This window comes from Chiloscyllium plagiosum, unplaced genomic scaffold (assembly GCF_037043375.1).
Source record: "Chiloscyllium plagiosum isolate Xiang-an unplaced genomic scaffold, Cpla_swu_hap1 HiC_scaffold_3, whole genome shotgun sequence".
NCBI classification, from domain to species: Eukaryota; Metazoa; Chordata; class Chondrichthyes; order Orectolobiformes; family Hemiscylliidae; genus Chiloscyllium; species Chiloscyllium plagiosum.
The window spans coordinates 34,729,562-34,745,541 of NW_028270141.1; positions in this window are offsets into that span (position 1 = coordinate 34,729,562).

A 15,980-nucleotide genomic window follows, 5' to 3' on the forward strand; every position below is an offset into this window, starting at 1 on the left:
GGGAGCATTTAGAATATCTTCTGGTAACAGGACGACAAGTTGTGTGCAAGCATCACAGCGAGAATATAGTTGTGAAAGCAGGGATTAGGACTAATGGATAGAAAATTGGGAGAGAAAATAGAAAGATGGAAGAAACTCGAGAGAGAAATTACCTCAAGAGTTGAAATGAGAGAGAGAGAGAGACTGAGGAATAATATTCCGTCTAAGCTGTGTGGGTGTGCAGCAATTGGAAAAGTGCTATGTAGGACACAAGCACTGTTCGATTGTAAGAAGTGCATCATTTGTGACTGCACATCGACCTTAAAGGGGCTACACAGCAAAACAAACAGGCTATGCACAGAAAACAGAGGTTAGAGAAACATTTCTGGAGAGGATTGATTTAAACAGCAAATGATTTCAATCCTGGTGAGAAATACAAAGCCTATTTGAATACTACACCTGGAAGAGTGTGTTAAATGCAGAAGGGAAAAAGGTGGCTGGGAATGAAGGAACTTTGTGTCAGCTTTCCTCCAGCATGATCCTGGACTGGTGAATGAGGCAAACAAATTCAATTAGTGCATGTCCAGGCCGCCAATGTTTTATATTCTATTTAGTTTTTTTGACCTTGATGTTAAGCATTGTATTCTAACTTCAATTGATACTTTGATGAACTAACTGATGAAGAAAACAGGTTATTGTGAATAAGTTAGTGCTGCCATCGATCGAGAGACCCAGTAGGGCTTCAGAATTCTGATAAGCACTGTGAGTGACTTTGATATTAGAAATATTACAGCTATTCCCGGCATTGTTCACATATCCAATACCTATAACCAAATAAGATAATAATCAATGAAAATAAAATATTTGGTTTACAATGGGTTTGATGATATTCAAAATAATATCATGTATTTCAAAATGTACCACACAGAATCTGTATTTAATGCAATCAGTGCAGACAGCAGTAGACAATTCCCCATGCAGCAAGCCTGCCATCTACTGACTGATATTAAAGGTGGGGGTAGGGAGATATAGTGTCATATCATTTATATATTTCACTAAGATACTAATGATGAGGAGGCAAAGCAAATGGATCTGTTAAAAGTGGAGCCAACAAGAGTGTTCCGCTGTACTATGAAAACTTCAATGAATTTTACACAATAGACTGACATTCTTTAAAAAAAATTATTCGAATAATAGTGCTCGAGATTAATTTGCAGCAAAAGATTGACAAAGCCACTCCCATACGCAAGTTAAAACATGATCTGTCGGAAAACCCACAGACCCAAATATATTGTCCTCTCCCCTGACTGTGTGGCATTTTACAGGGTTAGTGGGAAGGCATCTTATTTTTTATGGATATATGAACATCAGTGTCATTATGGATGCATCACCAGTACACACCTGCCACATGCTGCTGAAAGCTCAGCATCTGGTTGCTATCATAAGGGGAGTCTGATTGAAATTCTACATTCTATACTGTGCAGAAGATGCTGTTTAAAAAATAAAACAAGTTTTCAGCTTTTCAATCTTTCCTTGGACTTTTCGACAGATTCACCTGAATGGAAGACATCAGACTTCACTGCACCATCAGCTACTGCTACCTCTGAAAATTACTCTGGATAGAACTTACAATGTCGAATACAAATAAGCAGCAAAACCATTAATATGCACTGAGTATGAGGAAATGAAGGAGACAAAACTTAACAGGATTTTGTTAGTTGGAAGCTTAGATTAGTTTTCCCTTCAGTTACTTCTAGATGCTCTTACAGTCTGTCAGGTGTGAACACCTCCAAGAGAGTTAAAATCTGAACTTGCATCAGGTTTTGGTTCCATGCTTTGTATTCAGCACAGTCTTGTATGCCGAGTATTAGTCCTGAAACAGTGAAGGTTGAAAGGGTGCATACACATTAACAAAGATGTGCTGACACTGCAACTGATCCCAGGTGCAACACACAACTGTGGATCTTTCATTCAGTGTGCTTGCGCATGTCACCCTTTCAGTATGTCAGTATGGCAAGACTTTCAACATGCAAGAATAATGATGCTAACAAAAAATGCAAAGAAAGCAAGCAAGAATTTGCAATTCATAAAGACTTTCACAACCTCTAAGCATCAAAGTGCTCACAACCAATGAAATAATGCTTATGAAATACAGTCACTGCTGGGTATGTAGGCAAATACATCAGACAACTTCCTCACCATAAATTGTGAAAGAACCATAAGAGCTGTGAAATAGCTCGACATCCACTTGCAATAAATATGGACCAAGTTTTCCTGGCAATACTTGGTAACAGGCATAATGGATAAATGTTAGATGATCTTGGAACCTTCTCTAAAGTGGATACATTGGTTTCATCTAAAAGATAGCACACAAACTATTGAACCTGGCCAATACTGAGTTCTGTGCATGCTAGGTTACCACCCTCTGAAAAAAATGCCGATAGTGCAAAATACAGGACAATCCTCTTTACATCCATCTCATGATGAATCACTTCTGCTTTGTTAGTTATCAGTTAAATGGGTCACATGGTGTACTGCAGTATCATTCGTCCACAGCTCTGAATTGTGTCTGTATATTTATTTCTCACAACTGATTATATTGGCCAGCCATTTTAAACAACCAAGCACCCTGTCAAAAGACACATTGCAATTATTTCCAGCCTATTGTTTGAGAAAGGTAAGACAGACATTAGCCTTTATAAATGGATACATACATTTCAAGACTCGCCTCTCACCATCTTAGTTGATTTGTGATTTCTGAGCCCCTTTTCGAGTGAGCTGCCAGCGTTAAGATGAATATGAAGCATTAGACTTTAGAAGGTCTGGCCAGTTTAGACAGTATCAACCCTCCCTCCCACTACATCAATGCATTAATTTGAAAATTACCAGGGTTAAGAAATCAAAACATTGAGAAAATTGATGCACATTATAAATAGGCAAGATTCTGTTACAACAACCCTTTTTAATTATGGAACTCAATGTTCAGACGAGAAAATATACTACACACTTTAATGAAATGGTCCTCACAAGACATGCAAACCTTACAAGATAGAATTTCACAAGTGTAGCCGTAGGAACACCCAAGCCAAGAAATGTTGGATCGATCCATTCCAGTGAAAAATCAAAATTTAAAGTTAAACAAAATTAAATCAGCTATATTTATAACAATCTGCAGTTATTTGTTAAAACTGAAAGGACTGAGAGTAGAATGTCCTCTAGTTAAGCTTGGAATAACAGGACTGCTTCGGCTATTACAGGAGTACAAGTCAGAAAATATAATGCAATTGTAGCAGAATCCATTGATTTTCCATCCATAGAACCCCTACAGTGTAGAAACAGGCCCTTCAGCCCATCAAGTCCACACCAACCCTCCGAAAAGTATCCCATCCAATCCTATTCCCCTACCCTATTACTCTACATTTACCCCTGACTAATGCACCTACCTAATCTACACATCCCAGAACATTATGGTCAATTTAGCATTGCCAATTCATTCAACCTGCACATCTTTGGACTGTGGAAGGAAACCGAAACACCTGGAGGAAACCCACGCAGACACGGAGAGAAGGTAAAAATTCCATTAGACAGTTGCCCGAGGTCGGAATCAAACCTGAGTCCCTGGCACTGTGAGGCAGCAGCACTAACCACTGAGCCACTGTGCGACTCCTGCTATTGTGCTGCCCTATTAATTCAAATGGTCAGAAAACTGAGTGGACTCCATTACACATAAATAATCCCTTCCAAGGTCCTGTTAGCCATCAATGTGCTCCAGTCGTGGAGTGTTGTTCACATTCACAAAGCGAAAGCCTAAGCTTTCCCAATGTAACTAGAGAGAAAAAAAAAGATCTGCGGTTATGTTAGTTCCATGCATCAAGCAAAGTTTTTTAATTCATTTGTGGGGCTTGGGCATTGCTGGCTGGGCCAGCATTGATAGCCCATCTCGATTTGCCCTTGAGAAGGTGGTGGTGAGCTGCCTTCTTGAATCACTGCAGTCCTCTTGTTGTGGGTTGATTCACAATACTGGTAGGGAGGGAATTCCAGGGTCTTGACCCAACCATGTGAAGAAACAGCGGTATATTTCCATGTCAAGATAGTGAGTGGCTTGGAGGGGAACTTGCAGGTGGTGGGGTTCCCAAGTACCTGTTATCCTTGTTGATCGAGGTGGAAGTGGTTGTGGGTTTGGAAGGTGTTGCCTAACTAAATTATGGATTAAATCAACAGTTCAATGACCTGAGTTTGGTGATTAATCACAACTAAAAATTCCAACGGGGTTAAGTGGGATGCAATTCTTCTCTAACTCTCCGAGGCAGTCTACCAAAATCTCAGAATGCTAATCAGTGCTTCAACTTCAATTAATCAATCTGTTCAAAGCTATAACAATATATTAATTTAACAGCGTAGAACAGACAAACATCCAAGATCATTATGTACATGCAATCACTAAATGTAAACCATTGTATATTAGTTAAATCCATAATCCGATTAAACCAGCTTTCTGTTACAGAAAGAAAGGCAGATTTGCATTTATAGAGAGCCTTTCACAATATTCTTTACATCGAATGAAGAGGTTTTTAAGTGCAACATGTTCTAATGTACAAGACATGACAGCCAATTTGTTAACAGCAAAATCCCACAAAATATCAATGTCACAATGAATAATCTGTTTTCAGTTATGCTAGACAAGACATGAATATCAGCTAAGCCCTCCCATGATAATTCCCTTAGTATTCTTTAAACAATGCCATTGGACTTTCACATCTTTATTAGAGAGCAGACCTGGCATAATGTCTCATCCAAAAGATGGTATCTCTCATAGGGTGCTTGGAGTGACATCTAGATGGTGTGCTCAGATCTTTGGATCATACCTTGAATCCGCATTATTGACACCTGAAACCAAAATAAATTTGGCATGGCATTGAAAATAATCACTGATTCTTTTGCAAGTAAGACATAATTACAAGAACTAACATATTATTTTGAAAACATTTCTACTGATATCTGTAGCATTCAATGTTGTTTTTAGTCAGATATTTCAGTTTTTTTAAAGGAAGTAATTAATAATGAATTAGTTATGCTTGCAGTGTGTGTAGCTGTTTGATCTTAATTTTGATAAACATAAATGCCGGAAGGCCATATTTCAAAACCATCCTTTAGTCAATTGATATCTGCCACTTTAATAATTAAGCAACTTTAATAGATTAATATAACAAATGTGACTCTGAAAACTAAATATCAATATTTTTATGTAAATAAGGTCATTTATGATATAATTTGTGCAATTATTCAAGCTGTTCCCTTTTTCAGTGCAGTAAATTATAAAATAGCACAATAATTTCTAAAATGTCATGATAAGATATTAAACAAATAGATGTTTGACATCTTTTTCATTGAATGATCTTTATATGAGCAATGATATGGATTTTGCATCAAAGGAAAAAGAATGTCTCATTGAATGGTGGAGCAAATTAGATGGGCCATATGGCTGACTTCTGCTGCTTGCAGTCTCATGGAATGTTGAAGAATGGCGCCATTTACCTCATTGGCAATTGTCAATCAATTGTCAAAAGTTTGCAGTCTTGGGTGTATTATCCAGTCTGGTATCTTCTACCAGAGATCAGTGATGTCTGTGAAAAGGTCAAGAAACCGCAAAGTCCCTCAACTATTAAAGATCTTTGCTGAGATAGGCTTGGGGGAAAATTCAGGTTAAGTCCTGACTGTGACTTAGTTGGTCTCTGAATCACAAAGTCACACTGAAGGAATCGAGTAAAAAATTTCAAGGCTGAGACCTCTGGTGCAGCACCAAGGAAATTACTTTTGGTTTTATTCTTTCACTGTCAGATATGTCACTGACAAGGTCAGTATACGTTTCCTGTCCTTAATTGCTCTTGTGAGCCAAGTTTCTCATTCAGCTGTTATAGAGGAAGAGTTAAGAGTTATCACTCTGGGTCTACGATCAAATGTAGGTCAGATTGGGTAAGGACAACAGATTTACTTTAAGCCATTTATGAACAGATGACATTTGTGCCTCACAGACATTATCCTAGGTCTCTGGGTTACTAGTTCAGAAACATCACAACTGTACCACCATCCTCCTTCTGTGTTTTTGGAAGAGATGTTAAACTGAGGCCCCATCTCATGTGGATATAAAAGCTTAGTATGATTTTGAACAGCGTGGGAGCTATCCCAAGTGAAACACCCAATATTTATCACTCAATCAACATCATAAGAACAGATTATCTGACTGTCATCACGGGCTCCAAAGGAGTCATACCAGGCACAAAATCTTAATTTTGCTTCACTGTCCACAGATTCTACCAGAATTTCTCCAGCACATCCTATTTTATTTCACGTCTCCAGTGTCCTCACTACTTTGCTTTTATTTATTTCAGTGTTGTTTCTCCTTTGCACAGAACTTGAGCATTGTTGAAAAATCAGACATGACAGCATATGACTGTATTCAGTAATTCATTGCCATTTGTGTGCGTTGCTCTGCACAAATTGGCTGCCATGTTTCCCACATTACAATACTGACTGCACTTCAAAGTCTATTACCTCTTTGAGTAAGAACACATTGTGTTGGTTGGTGATGGTGAGAACTACTACAGAAACACAAGTCATTATTTTGCTTCTAAGTAGCTGCTTAAGAAGTCTTTTCCATATTCACAAATGAATCTTGTCTTGAGGTTCTTATGGAAAGTAAGAGAATGATTTGTTTCACTGGAGTAAGAACATTATCATACAGATATGAGTTACTCAATAGCTCTGTGTTGTTCAAATTAATTCCGAAATCAGTTGCCTGTCAGATGGCAGGTCAGAGGCCTGGCTTTTTGATTGGCAAATCAATTGCAGGGTGATTATTTTTTACTATACATTAGCATGAATCACTATTCTAAGATTTGTGCCAAATGTGTAATCAATAATTTCAAAGAAGCTGATTATCTGTCCCCATTCAAATAAGGATAAAGTCTACCCAATTTCCACAAACTATGCCTCTACAACAATCATCGAAATTTAACAGCAATTTATCTTTTCTGTGTACACATTTCTTATAAATTGATCCAGCAACAGTGACTTTAATGATGCTTGCAGCAATATTATCATAGCCTACGTTGACTTTGGTATAAGCTTGTCAACAATGTATGTCAACCTAAATGTGCTGAAGAATACTGAAAAAAAGTCATTGACAAAAGTCAATACAATTGCCTTACTTTGAGGCTATGTGTCAAAGTACAGTGTGTTTCATGACAAGTAGGGTAAAGAGAAATTGTCTAAAATGTTATACAGCATTGTCAAGTGAGGCATTTGAACAAGACTTTAAGAACAATAGAGTGCAAGTGTCAGGTCTATGAATATTTTTCTCACTGTATTGGGAGAGAAGGAACAGAATAAATAAATGAAAAGTAAGCTACAAGATTGTCCCTAAATTCCAGCAGCCTAGAAAAACAATGCTCTTCATTTCATGGCCCTGATCCGATTTTGGGAAAAGATGAGCAGAATTGGCCAATAATCAGATCATCTTGATTACAACACATTGAAAATAGTCTCACTGAGTAAGAAAAGGGACATTACAAAAGATATTATATAACCATCAGACATAATCTGGTAGAAAATGCACAGGCTCCTACAAGAATAGTCAATGAGTGCAAATAGGGAATCCTGAGATTTCATTTCTTTTAGGAAATGAAGTGGAATAAAAATGTTAATGATACAATAAAGAAGAGGCTATTATGTTCAAGTTTTGATTTAAAACAATGTTTAAGGATGACTCTCATTTAGGAGTTAGAAGTTAAAGAAAGTGTGAATCTAAAAAGTAGAAGAATTCATTAGGTCAATGATAGGTGAAATCTTTCAGCTCAGTAACACTACATTTTCACTGTATTCTTGCACTTCTGTACTTGGGTACTCATGAACAATAAAGTTGAAATCAAACTATAAGATTCAGGACAAAATGAAATTCTGTCAGGACTTGTTCACTAAAACATTTCTGCAAATTAAGAGGGGTTAAGACCCAACTCATTGTGAATGGGATAAAGGTAGGAGGGTGAATGTAAAAGGTAGATGACAGTGTCAACATGAAGCTGAGGTTCAATTTAACTCCCTGGCTTAGTCATACCCTCAAGAACACATTTCCATCTGAGAATAAGAAAAAGGTAAAAGGTTCAACATGAGGTTTTGCATCAGGAATGACCTCAATTATTATGGTAAATGCTGGGTGTGGCAAAGGGTGAAGGATTGGGAGAGAATTGTAAAGGGCCACATGGTTGTGTCCAAGCTGACTGGAGATGGGGGAGGGATACCACAGCAGGGAAAGTCTCAGGTTTTATTAAGGAGCTCATTGCTGAGCTTTCTAACCCCCAAGTGTTTCACCCATAGACTGGCAGGAATCCGGAAGGGCTTTTGCCCGAAATGTCGATTTTCCTGCTCTTCAGATGCTGCCTGACCTGCTGTGCTTTTCCAGCACCACTCTAACCTAGGCTCTGGTTTCCAGCATCTGCAGTCCTCACCTTTGCCGAGGAATCTGGAATGCATTGCCTGGGAGTTTAGTTGAAGTGGGAAACGACACAAGGTTAAAAAGTACTTGGATGAGCACTTGAAGTGTTATAACGTTTAAGGCGAGTGTTCAAATGCGGTAAAGTGGGACTAGTGTAGGTTTAAAGTACTTTTTGTTGGTGGGGAAAACTCGATAGGCTGAAGGGCCTCTTCAATATTATATGATTCTATTATTTGAAACATTTTCTTTTCCTGGGACTCTTTTTGTGACAATCCTACATGCTAACATTATTTTGGTGCTATCAACACTCAATACTGATGTCAGCTAGTATATTGGGCCCAGTATTTGAATTGCAGCCAGGTTTTTGTCTGTCTCATAGAGATGGACAGCACAGAAACAGACCCTTCAGTCCAACTCGTCTATACTGACCGGATATCCCAACCCAATCTAGTCCCACCTGCCAGCACCCAGTCCATGTACATCTAAACCCTTCCTATTCATATACCCATCCAGATGCCTTTTAAATGTTGCATTGTACCAACCTCCACTATTTCCTCTGGCAGCTCATTCCATACATGCACCACTCTCTGCGTGAAAAAGTTGCCCCATAGGTCCCTTTTATATCTTTCCCCTCTCACCCTAAATCTATGCCCTCCAGTTCTGGACTCCCCCTCCCCAGGGAAAAGACATTGTCTATTTATCCTATCCATGCCCCCCATGATTTTATAAACCTCTACAAGGTCACCCCTCACTAAAATATTTCTGCAAATTAAGCGGGGTTAAGACCCAACTCATTGTGAATGGGATAAAGGTAGGAGGGTGAATGTAAAAGGTAGATGACAGTGTCAACATGAAGCTGAGGTTCAATTTAACTCCCTGGCTTAGTCATACCCTCAAGAACACATTTCCATCTGAGAATAAGAAAAAGGTAAAAGGTTCAACATGAGGTTTTGCATCAGGAATGACCTCAATTATTATGGTAAATGCTGGGTGTGGCAAAGGGTGAAGGATTGGGAGAGAATTATAAAGGGCCACATGGTTGTGTCCAAGCTGACACTCCAGAGAAAACAACCCCAGCCTATTCAACCTCTCCCTGTAGCTCAAATCCTCCAACCCTGGCAAAATCCTTGTAAATCTTTTCTGAACCCTTTCAAGTTTTGTAACATCTTTCCGATAGGAAGGAGACCAGAATTGCATGCAATATTCCAAAAATGGCCTAACCAATGTTCTGTACAGCAGCAACATGGCTTCCCAACTTCTATACTCAATACGCTGACCAGTATAGGAAAGCATACTAAATGCTTTCTTCACTATCCTATCTACCTGCAATTCTACTTTCAAGGAACTGTGTACCTGCACTCCAAGGTCTCTCAATTCAGCAACACTCCCTAGGATCTTAGCATTAAGTGGATACATCCTGCTCTGATTTGCTTTTCCAAAATGCATTACCTCTCATTTATCTAATGAAATTCCATCTGCCACTCCTTAGCCCATTGACCCATCTGATCAAGATCCTGTTGTAATCTGAGGTAACCTTCTTCGCTGTCCACTACAACTCCAATTTTGGTGTCATCTGCAAACATACTAACTATACTGCCTATGTTCACATCCAAAAGGGCCTGTTTCTACACTTTAGGGAATCTAATCTAATCAAAAAACAATCTAATCTAAATGATGAAAAGTAGTTGACCCAGCACTGATCCCTGTGGCACTCCACTGGTCACAGGCCTCCAGTCTGAAAAGCAACCCTCCAACACCACTCTACCTTCGAACCAGTTCTTTATCCAAATGGCTCAATCTCTCTGTCTTCCATGAGATCTGACCTTGCTAACAAGTCTCCCATAGGAAACTTTGTCAAATTGCTTACTGAAATCCAAATACCATATATACTCATGTTTCTATCGAGTTTTGAAGACCAGTTTTTTTAGGCTGAAATTAGGGGTTGACTTATACATAATGTATTGTTTTCGAGGGGATGAAATTCATGCTTGGCAAGAGTCAAAAATGGCTAAACAAGAGCTAGATCTCTACATAAAATAATAAACAACAAAAGGACAAAGAATTATGACCATTATTAAATATTTATCGACAAAATAATTGTCTCAATTCTGCGTGCTGTGGTAGAATGGTACTGTCATACAATATTCCAGTTATCAATACCATAAAATGCCTATTGGTCTACACACATGCACAAACATTAACAGGCATACCAGCAAGTGGTCAGACCATCTACCAGCAGATATTGTACAACACACAATTCAAGACATAACAACAGAGGAGCAGTAAAAACAAAAAAAAAGTTTGAGAGCATTTTATTGAATAAAGACCACATGAATGTGTTAATAATATAAAATAAACACTTTACATAAAAAAACTTACACTCACAGCAAAAAACTCTTCTCACCGTATATCACAAATATTATGGGATAGTTGCTTAAAACGAAAGTTACTGGTACATGCAAAACTCCATTAGAATCCTTCAAATTCACTGCCCTCATCAGTTGCACCACTGAATAATTCATTCCAGTCGTCTGGGTCAAGGACATCGTCATATGAATCATCTTCATCTGCACTGTCATGGGGATCAGCAATTGATTTTTTATCACTTTCATTTGACCATGAATAGCCATCCTCCATGCCATCTAATGCATAAGGAAGTATTTGAAGGCTTTCACAATAATTTCAGTTTTCATCTCCTTCCAGGACTCAACAATCCACTCACATACAGTTGCAAATAATGGAGCATACATGTTATACCACCCTTTGTGAAGCTCCTTTCCCATTCTTGCATCCAAGTGTCCCATTTCTTCCATACTAAGTCCTTAAAAGGTTCATTGATGATAACATCCAGTGGTTGCACCATGCTCGTAAGGCCCCCAGGAATTATTGAACTTCAAACTAACAATACTGACATTGCACTGATAGCATTTTTCACTCTGTGTGATCTGAACATATCCCAAACCAATAAGCATTTTTCCTTTCTAAGTCCACTTTAAAGGCATGTTGGCTCAGTGGTTAGCACAGCTGCCTCACTCCACTAGAGTCCCAGGTTCGATTCCAGCCTCAGGCGACTGACTGTGTTGAGTTTGCACATTTTCCCCATGTGTGCTCCAGTTTCCTCCCACAGTCCAAAGATGTGCAAGTTAGGTGAATTGGCTATGCTAAATTGCCCATAGTGTTAGGTGCATTAGTCAGAGGGAAATGGGTCTGGGTGGGTTACTCTTCGGAGGGTCAGTGTGGACTGGTTGGGCCGAAGGGCCTGTTTCCACACTGTAGGGAATCTAATCTAATCCACCTGGTCGCATATTCCAGACCTCCCTAATCCAAGTCTTGCAGCCACCTTCATCCATCCACCCTTTTTCATGGACAAGGACAATAATGTCTTTCAGAAATTTCTGTTTGGGCAGAGTTTTCTGTTTAAAATTCACCATAGGTTTTAATTTTGTTCCATCTGCCTTCTGACCAATACCACAATGAATTGACTCCTTTCATGACTAGTTGTCTTAACCAAAACTGTTTTTGCTCCAATCTTGTCCACAGTTCTGTTCCTTGGCATATCAAAGTTCATTGGGATTTCGTCCATATTGCGGATGCATGAGAGCCTGTTCTTGTTTTTCTTTTGACTTGTGATTGCAAAGCGATTGAACCCTATTAACTTGTCATTAAGTTCTGCTGGTAGAGTTTGCGAAATCTTGGTTTTCTGTCCAAGTACTAACTCATACCTTTTCATAAACCTACTGCACCATCCAGCACTGGCTTTGAAATCACTGAATCCATTTTTTGTTTGCTTTGTTTTTGGTGCGTACTCTTACACATTGTCAAGCTGTCATGCTTCCATTTTGATGACGCTGAATTACCCAGTCATCTTTTCTTCTAGTTGTGGCCACTTGTTCAGCTTTCCTCAGCTGGCATGCTGCTGTTTTGGAATAGTCTTTAACTGTCTGGCTTTTTTTCCTCCAATCTCTGACAAGTTTTGCAGAAACACAGAACCCCCTTGCAGCTGCGCTATTGTTGTTCTTCTCTGCAATTTCAATAGCTTTTAGTTTAAACTGTGCTGTATACTCGTTTCTTCATAATGCCATTTTGTCAGAAAATTTTGGGGGAGTTTTACAATAAGTTCAGAGCACAACTTACATGGCGCCTATTTCTAAGAAACTGAAGGAACAGCGGGAGGACAAGGTCGAGGGCTTCCATTAAGTACCATCGATATTTGCATGCAGGTCAAAGGATTGGACACTCTAGAGGCAGGAAACATGTTTCCTCTGATGGGTGAGTGCCGAACCAAAGGACACAGCTTAAAAATACGGGGTAGACCATTTAGGACAGAGATGAGGAGAAACTTCTTCACCCAGAGAGTGGTGGCTGTGTGGAATGCTCTGCTCCAGAGGGCAGTGGAGGCCCAGTCTCTGGAATCGTTTAAGAAAGAGTTGGATAGATCTCTCAAGGATAGTGGAATCAAGGGCTATGGAGATAAGGCAGGAAAGGATACTGATTAAGGATGATCAGCCATGATCAGATTGAATGGTGGTGCAGGCTCAAAGGGCAGAATGGCCTACTCCTGCACCTATTGTCTATTGTCTATATATATATTTATTAACATTCAATTTAACGATTTGAAAAGCACATTGTGCAAATATACACTGGTATGTGGAACATGTGATGATGCAGGTATTGAATCAAAAATGTGCAAATCATGCCCTTTAAGGCTGCATATATGGTCAGAAAGCAACCCCTGAAAAACTAGAGTTGACATATACATGAGGAGTATGGAAAATATCAGATTTTTTTTAGCCAAAACAAGGGGCCAACTTACACATGAGGTAGACCTATACACAAGTAATTACGGTAGAACACAACTACCGCTCTGCCTTCATCAATCCTCTTTGCTACTCCTTCAAAAATCTCAATCAAATTTGCGAGACATGATTTCCCATGCACAAAGCCATGATGACTATCCCTAATCAGTCCATGCCTTTCCAAATATATGTAAATCCTGTCCCTCAGGATTCACTCCAACAACTTGCCCACCACCAATGTCAGGCTCACTGGTCTATAGTTCTCATGCCACCAAGGTTTCAACATTTAATGTGGTAATGAGTGTGAATAGGTGAGAAATACTGCTCAGCATTTCAATCATGCTAGACAGGCAGAATGCATTTCAGATTTTGTGACTGTCCTATGTCTAGCCCCCTTCTAAAAACATTGGTTAAGTATAAGCATACACAATTAAACACATTCAATATTCACTGTTTGCAAGTGGTAAAAAGCCTTAAACATCTGGGAAGAAAAGCAATAATGTTTGGCAGCAGCACACATACAGGAAGAGAATTGTTTGAACTATATCAATGGTAGCAGTGAGATACCTCTGTGCTGTGGATGGACAAAGGAAGCTAGAATTGGTCTCCTTAAATCAGAGTAAAGGGGTCGAGGTGTATTTAATACAGCTAACCAACATTGGGAATATGTTGAATATAAGAACAAAATCATGTAAAATTTAAAGCACAGAAACAGACCATTTGGCCTAACAGGTCTGTGTTCAGGATTATCTTCCACATGAGCCTTCTCCCACTGTGTATTTCATGAGCTACATCACGGTAAGCTCCCACTCCCTTCGCTTATGTCACCCAGCTTCCTCTTCTTCCCCTCAACCAGCCTATGTGATCAGGAATTCTATATTCTCAGATTAAAAACAATTCATCTGATTGTATTAGAGACAATCTTCTATTTAGGAGCTTTAGTATTGAACATTCCCACAAGTGGTAAAGTCTTCTCTGTATCTGCGCAATTAAACCCCTTCACAATTTTAAAGATCTCAATCAGATAATATCTCTAGCTCTTCAAAAACAAAATCATCCAGCTTGTTTATTCTTTACTGGTACCCTTTCAATTTGGCATTATCCTTATAAATATTTTTGTAGATTATCCACAACTTTGATATGTCTTTGTAATATGGATACCAGAACTGCATTCAAGTATGGGCTAGCTAAGATACTCATTTAATGTAACTTCTCTGTGGTTAACTACTTTAGAAATTAACTTTTTTTGCACATTGTTAATTTGTGTTACTACTAATGATTTGTGTACCGATACCTCTCGATTACTTTGCACCTCTTCTCCATTTGTACTCTTACTTTTCAATGAGTAGGTGACATCCTAATTCTTCCGACTGTATCAACTTAGGAAAAAGTGTTTTTGCTACTAACAGAGCCAGTAATCAGAGGACACAGTTTTCTAAGAATCTGAGAACCGTTCGTACTCAAAAGTTTAGCTTGCTCTCTCTCCGCAGATGCTACCTGACCCGTTGTGATTCCCAGTATCTATTTTGTTTACAGTTCAGATTCCAGCATCTGTATCAATTGCTCCTAAACCGTGTGTACAAAGTGAGTTATGATATCTGGAACACTCTAATGAACTTGTGAAAGTAACTTCAAATGCAACCTTCAAAAGTACATTGGATATATAATTGAAAAGGGAGAAAAATGCAGCATTTTGAGGAAACAGGCAAGTTGATGAATTGGCTAACTCTTTCAAGAAGTCAGCACACTCGGCCAATGGCCACTTTTCATCATTCTATCATTGTATCAAAATTATGATCAACCTCCATTAGAAATAGTAAGAATTTTAGTTTTGGCCATTGTGTTCTGACACTGCTAATCCAACAGCGTAGTTTCAGATAATTAATTTTTAGTACCACAAACTATTTCATTAATATTTTTATTCAAAGCTACTTTACAGATTTTCTCAGTAACAACATAAAAGCCTTTAAAAAATACTGCTGTGGGAATGAACAGCAAAATGTGCAAATGGTTACAGATAACAAGCTGGAGAGAAGTTCTAACGACTTATAATGTGGACATTTGAAGTAAATTGCTAATATAAAATAACTCAAGATATCCGAACAAAGGGTTTACAATGCTGTGTGGGTTAAAGGCAATGTTTTTTTACAAGATGTATGTGTTGGAGCTGTTCTCATATCTCATTGATTTTTGTTGACACAAAATAAATTATAAACATGACTCGACCATCAGTAAGACTGATGAAGGTTTATGAAAGCTCTTTAAAAAGCGGTCTGAAAGCATGTAATAAAGAATGGGAAGTATGATTGTATGGAAGGAGTCAGTGCATTACGTTCTACCAGCCAAAAGTGCACAATCAATTTTTAGCTGGTCTCACAGAATTCTAAAGGAAATCTTGCCCTGTACTTTGCATCAGCCCAAAAACCAATAACCTAGAAAACTGTTAAATTTAAAGTACTTTATATATACCTTATAACAGACCAAGATTGTGAAGGTTTTTAAAGAGTTTCTGAATCTCTTGACCTGAAAATTTTAGCAGAGGCACATGTTTCCTGTTAATATTCCTCTTTTTCCTGATGCCAGAGGCTTTGCATCTGTGTTCAGCAGAACAGAGCTTCAAGTAAGAGCTTATGAAATAAAACCAAGAGCAGCCCATAAAGACCCTTGAGCCTGATTCATTATTTAATATGATCATAGACAATCTTTTGCTTTGT